Here is a 6949-nt window from a genome sequence, read left to right as displayed (position 1 = left end):
AATGCATGTGATGGGATAAGGAAAATACGGGTAATAGGGTCAGTTGTTTATAAAGTCTTCTAAGATGGAAAGGTGGTGAAGTTTGAGACTGTTATGCTCCAAAACAATGGAGAAAAGATGCTGAGAGTCCAGGGTGGATATTGAAGTCACCAAGAGTTGTGTCTGGAGTAGAGATGGAAAGAAGAACAGAGAATCAGAGGCTACAATTTTAAGGCAGGAGGGGGAAGAGGAGGTCGCTGGAGCCTCTGAGGTTGTCATCCAAGTGGAGAGGTTGACAGGTCAGTGATGCGTCTGGAGCTTGGGGAGAGGTCAGCACTAGATATGTAAGTGTAGGCAGTGTTGCCGTCAAGGAGACAGGAAAAGCCAGAAGACCACACCTGGGACAGTGCAGGTGGAAAAAAGAAGAGTTAGAACCCAAGAACTTGTAAGGTAACAGCTGGGCAGATGAGAAAGCTCCAGCAAAGAAGATAAGGACAGAGCTGCCCTTGATGTGGCAGGAAAGCCAGGAGAGATGTCATCAAGGGAAAGCGCTTCCGGAATGAGAGAGAGGACAATGGTGTCAGGTGCTTCCGGGAAATGGAGGAAGGCAAAGACAAGGAACTGACCATTGGGAGGGAAAATAGGTTGAAAAAAAGTAAAAAGAACAGAGCGTCAGGAAATTGAAGGACTACATAACAGATTTAACTTTCATGCCATCAGAGTTCCAAAGGAGAGGAAAGAGAAGGTGGGGCTGAGAAAGTATTCCAAGAAATAATGGCTGAAGTTTTCCCAAATATGGAAAATGACACACACACACACACACAGATTAAGAAGCTGAGCAAACCCCAAATAGGATAAACCTGAAGAAATGCATGAGAAGATACATCATAGTTAAAATCCAAAAACTAAAGACAAAGAAAAAACCTTGAAAGTAGTGAGAAATGACACGTGACATGTAAGAGAAAAGCAATGAGAATGGCGGTGGGTTTCTCGTCTTAAACCGTGGAGGCCAGAAGTGGAACACCACGTTTTAGTGCTGAAAGAAAAGAACCCAGAATCCTCTGTCCAGGGAAAATATCCTTCAGAAACAAAGGGGAAATCAAAAATTGTTAAACTATCTTTCTGACAGAGGACTTATATCTGGAATATACAAAGAACTTTCAAAGCTCCACTGTAAAAATTAAACGAGTTAGGGGGCCGGACGGGTGGTGTAGTGGTGAAGTTCACAAGCTCTGCTTTGATGGCCTGGGGTTTGAGGGTTTGGATCCCAGGCACGGACCTACACACCGCTCCTCAAGCCGTGCTGTGGCAGTGTCCCACATGTGAGATAGAGGAAGATTGGCACAGATGTTAGCTCAGGGCCAATCTTCCTCGCGAAAAAAAAGTACTTGAGAGAAAGGATCACCTTCAAAGGAATGACAGAGTGACAATGGATCTCCCAGCAGCAGCAAGAGATGCCAGGAGCAAATGGAGTAAGAATTTCAAAATGAAAATAATTATTATTTGCCTCTCCTATCATGCTAACCTGAAAAGTGAAGAATACAAAGATATACAGACTACAAATGTCCCACCCATGCGACGCTCAGTAAAAGAGCTGTTACCAAAACCTGCTCAGTCCTCGTCTGCACTGTGGCGTGGACTCAAGGATGACTGTGCCCTCTTAGTAATTGATGGATGAATTACAATTGGCCTTTAAAACTTCTGTCAAGTCATTAAATAATACTCTTTTACTGCTGGTTATAAATATACAGGAAAATGAAAATTACCATAGAACGAATACATATTTAGTGTAATTTAAAGTGTTAGAAACGTGGAGAACAGAAGTGGTTTCATTTCCTCGTAGGACACTTGTCAAGAGTCATTTGAGCAGCACCTGCCTGTTCAAAGACTGTTTAGTGCACCGTCACTTTTTGTTTCTTTGCTGCATTTTCATTTTTTATTTTTTGGCCAATTTTCTACCTTGTGATTATCAAATCTGTTGTTTTGACTCCCTTTTTCTTAAATCCATTTTTATAAAATGTCATTGGGAGACAAAGAACAAAGCCACTGCCTGCTGTACTGTGTGTGTGTGAACTGACTAACAGACCCACAGCGGCTGGTCACTGACAGACCTTGAAAGATGTCACACGATCGATCACTGGTCGTGAGTTGTGGACTGAAGCGCTAGCAACAAACTTTATATTTGTTTGCAGTTACTCACAGGCAATATATCGCAGGCACTTTCATTTGGCCTGTATTGTTGGGGGACTAGTATTATTTCACACCCAAGAAATCCACAAGAAGACGCATCATGGTCAAAAATCTGAAAACTCAAGAGACAGGGAAAATCTTGAAAGCAGGGTAACTGAAATTCACGTGCAGAGACTGTGCAAAGTGAGGGCGACCTGCATTTTCACAAAACAAAATTGGTCTGAGAGGGAGCCCTGGGACGCAGGAAACTAAGGTGAGCGTGGCATCTCTAACCTAGGTCAGAAACTATAATTAACTTTTGATTATAAAAATTAAAAGAAATATTTTATATCTAAAGACAAAAGGTAAAACTGACTCCAGGCAGAAATAACAATTTGAGGACACGGGCTCAGAGGGTGGGTATGAAGGGTCCTTGTCATCCCTGGGAGGAGGGGTAGAGATAATGAATAACACAGACTTGTTCAGAGGAAAGGTGAAGTTGGGTATGTAGGTTGGAAAGGCAACAGAAAGATAATAATAACTTCAAAACCATAAAGGAAGCACAAGTTGACTATGCAGGAAAACGAAAATAAAGGGAGCAATGGAAAAGTCTGGAAACAGAAACTATAAAATAAAGTAGCTGAAGTAAGTCCAAATATACCAGTCATCACAAAGAAGTAAGCAGGTTAACTTGCCTATTAAAAGCCAGATAGCATCAGATTAAAAATTTAGCAATCCGTCTATATGCTGCTTACAACTGACACCACAAAAACAAAAATCATGCAAAAAAATCAAGGGATAGAAAAAAATGAAACATACCAGGCATACACAAACCTAAATAGTGAAAGTGAAGCAATATTAATAACAGATACAATAGAATTTAAGGCAAATGGCATCTCGGGGGTCACGGGGGACAATGCATCATCCCAAAAGGAGCAATCCACAATTACGAGCTGGATGCACTTAACAACATCGAAAATAATATTGCTTCCATATGCATACATCAAATGCCAGCAGAATTCTGAGAAACTGCAAAGCTATAATCATAATGGGAGATTTTAATTTACTTCTGTAGAAACTGCAAACACACAGAGATAAGATAGTTGGTGAGAAGCTGGAGAATCCAAACAACATCGCCCAGCTCGACCTGGTTAGTCAACACACAACCTCGCAATCTGGTCTCAGGGCCATGGTCTTAGTAATCTGCTGTATGTCCAGGCTGATGCTTCCTTCTCACAAGGATGGCTTCAGCAGCCATAGAAAAGTCACTGTCCTTAAAAACCTAAGAAGCAATTGCAATGACATGAAGTCACTGGAAACCCCTCTGGGGTGGCATCTTAAGTGCCACGTTCTGTTAGTGCTCTGAGCCTCAAGATTTCCAGCTGGAAAATGGGCCTGACAACTGCTGTGTTGTCTGCCTCCCAGCAGTGTGGCCCAGCCCAGGCAGGGCAAGGAGCGAAGGGGCCTTGAGCACGTTAAGCACCATCCGTACCCCAGCGGGAGGTGCATGGACTCGTGGATTCGGACCAGAATGCTCCTGGGTTCAGAGAAGGTGAGGGATGAATGAAGGCTGTGCTTACACAGGCGGCAGATTAAACCAGCTGTGTGAAGAGTTCAGGACTGGTCCTTTGGGTGGAAAGTCTGGTCTGAACAAGGAGCTATTATTTTTCCTGGAAATGAGGGAATTGGGAGTGTCCGGGTCATCAGAGTCCAGCTAATTAAGACTGGGCTTAGTCACCCTAACGGGAAGTCTGGGAACCTGATAGCTGGAGGCCAGTGGGCTTGGTGCTACCATCCCTGGACCATGAAACCCGGAGCTCAGCCTGTGATGGCTCAATGCTCTGCCAGCTGTAGAGGCTCGGCCGGTGGACGCTAAGGTTCTCCATCCTGGCCCCGCACTCTGACCCACCCCTGGCCCAGGCTGTAGACCCCCACCCCAGCCATTGCTTGAAGGCTTGCATGGCACCCCATTTGCAATGAAGAAAGAAAGGGTACTTCCAGGAAAGGAAGAGTCTGGAAGCAAAAGGAATGGGATCATATTAATTTTCCATTGTCTGTAACAAGTTACAAATTTAGCGACTTAAAACAACACCCAATGTCACCTCTCAGTTCTGTAGGTCGGAGGTCTGGGTGGGCTCCCCAGGGCTATCTGCCGCGGGTCCCGCACATCTGAATCCCTGGGCCAGGATCTCACCTGGGCGTGCTTCCAAGCTCCCTCAGGTTGTTGGCAGAATCCAGGTTCTTGTGGTTCGGGGACTGAGGTCCCCACTTTCCTGCTGGCTGATATCTAGGGACTGCTCTCAGCTCCTTGGGACCACCCTGGCCCCCTGCCCCTCCATCTCAGCAAAGGAGACCCTTCTTGGTGCCCAAGCTCGCTCATAGTCCTAATCTCTCCGACTAGCTCATCTCCCACCAGCCAGAGAGAACGTAAGGCCCCTCAGAAAAGTTTCCCTATCTTAGCGTCACCTGATTGGTGGCCCTAATGCCATCCGCAAAGTCCCTTTGCCATATGGGTAACCTCGTCATGGGAGTGAAATTTCATCATATCCACAAGTCTTCCCCACATGGAAGTGAAGGAGATGGCACAAGGGCAAGAGTCCTTAGGGGTCATCATGGCGTTCTGCCCCAAGGGTAGAAGGGGAGACACAGGGAGGATCTGCCTGGAAGGAGTTTCCTGGCCCTCATGAGACGGCAGTTTGATTTGGGGGTGTCTTCAAGGCTGGCACCTGTGAGCTCCCCAGGCTAATGCAGCGAGAATCAGCAAGACTGCCGCCCTGGGGATCAAAAGGAGCACGGAGCTGGATGTCCACTCAGCTGTGTTTGCCACTTCTTGGGGTATGGGTGACTTAGAGTCACCCCAAACCTGGTGGCTTAAAATCAAGCAGGAAATTGCAATGTGGGTTGGGGTCAGGCTCAGCAGGGCGGTTAGTCAGGACCATGTGGTGTCGACTGCAGCAGCTGAACTGGGGCTGAGGGTCCACTTCTAAGATGCCCCCCCCCCCCGCGTGGCTGGTGAGCTCATGGGGCTGGTGGCAGGGAGCTTGGCTGGAGCTGAGCGCCGGCCTCGGTTCCTGACCACGTGGCCCCTCCACCTGGGCTTCCTCATAGAAGGGTGATCCAGTCCAAGAGCGACCTCCCAAGAGACAGGAAGTGGATGCTGCTGGTCCTTACAGCTTGCCCCAAACTGGCACAGCATCCCTTCCGCTGTGTTCTCCTGGCCGAGCAGTCCCAGGCCCAGATTCAAAGAGACAGGGCATAAACCCCATCTCTCGGTGGAAGGAGGATCTAGGAATTTGGGGATCAAAGAATATTTAAGAACTGCCACCCTTGCTGTGTGACCTGGCTGAAGACTCCAAACCTGGGGGTTTTACTTTTCTCATCTAGAAAGTAGGATAAACATGTCTTTCCTCCCCAGGTCGCTGTCCGGGAGGTTAAAGCGGGGAGAAGCCCGTCTTGGAGCCTGGCACATGCAGGGGGTCAGAGGGGAGTCCTCTGCACTTGACAGGGTCAGGGGCCAATGCATCCAACCCAATGCCCTCTCCTGGGGGAGAGCCAACTCTGTCTAACGCTGCTCCTGGGGCCTGTCCTGGAGGGCACAGATCAGCACGCTGGTGGGCTGGCCTGGGGCAGCAGCGGGGCAGGGGCTGGAGCTGCCTCCTGATCTTCAGCCAGCAGGTTAGGCAGAGACACTTGGGGGTGCCTGGTGTGGCTGGGGCAGCGGGGGCTGGGCGGGTGCGCCTCCTCACAGCTCTGGGTGGTGGCCTGGTGCCTCCCTGGGCTCACTATGACAAAGGCAGAGTCAGGTTGCCACTGGGGCTGTCAGCACCCAGTCCAGAGAATACCCAGCAGACCATCTGAATGTTGGAGCCCTGGCCACATCCTGGTCCCAGAGATGGTCCTGTCCCCTCCAATGAGAGCAGAGGTCAAGGAGCTTCTGTGAATGGGGGTGATCCCCACCTACACACCCTCCCCACACACAAGGGAACTCACACATGAGCTGACGCCATCAGACCTGCTCTCCAGACAACTGCTGGATCCTGATTCTCCCGAAGCAGCAAGCCGTGCTCCAGTGATGAGCTGGGAAGATGTGGGCTCTCCATCAGCCTCAGCCTGGAAACAGAGCCTGACCTAGGGTTTTCCATCACACGACGCTGTTTGGGAGAGCAACACGCCAAGCCTGCCTTTCAGTGCGGACAGGAGAAAGGAAACTTTGCTGAGTCTCTTGTTTGTGTCAGGCACTGTGTTAAGCGCGTCCTGTGATCCAATCCTATTTTATAGCAGGAAAGCTGGCACTCAGGAAGGCAAAGAAAAGGCGTGGGTATTGGTTATCTATGGTTGTGTAACAAGTGGCTCCCAATTTAGTGGCTTAAAACATTTATCACCTCACAGTGTCTGTGAGTCAGGAATCCTGGCATGGCTTAGTGGGTCCCCTGGCTCAGGGTCTCACACAGGCTGCCTCCAGGTGGAGGCTGGGGCTGTGGTCTCATCTCAAGGCTGGACTGGGGAAGGTCTGCCTCCACGCTCACTCAGTGATTGTTGGAGCCTCGTTGCTTGCTGGCTGAAGCCTCCCTCATGAGGTTCCTGGCCACGTGGGCTTCCCCACAGGGCAGCTCCCAGCACGGCAGCCGGCTCCCTTCAGAACAAGTGAGGGAGAGAGCAAGAGCACAGGGGACGGAACCCAGAGTCTTTTGTGACATAATCATGGGAGTGACATCACATCACTTCTGCCATATTCTATTCATTAGAAGGAAGTCACAAGGGGCAGCCCGCATTCAAGGTGTGGAGTTACACAAGAGTATGA

The sequence above is a fragment of the Equus quagga genome, chromosome 2, assembly GCF_021613505.1.
Source record: "Equus quagga isolate Etosha38 chromosome 2, UCLA_HA_Equagga_1.0, whole genome shotgun sequence".
In the NCBI taxonomy this organism is placed as follows: Eukaryota; Metazoa; Chordata; class Mammalia; order Perissodactyla; family Equidae; genus Equus; species Equus quagga.
The sequence above is the reverse complement of the archived record's forward strand: the minus strand, read 5'-3'. Positions refer to the sequence as shown.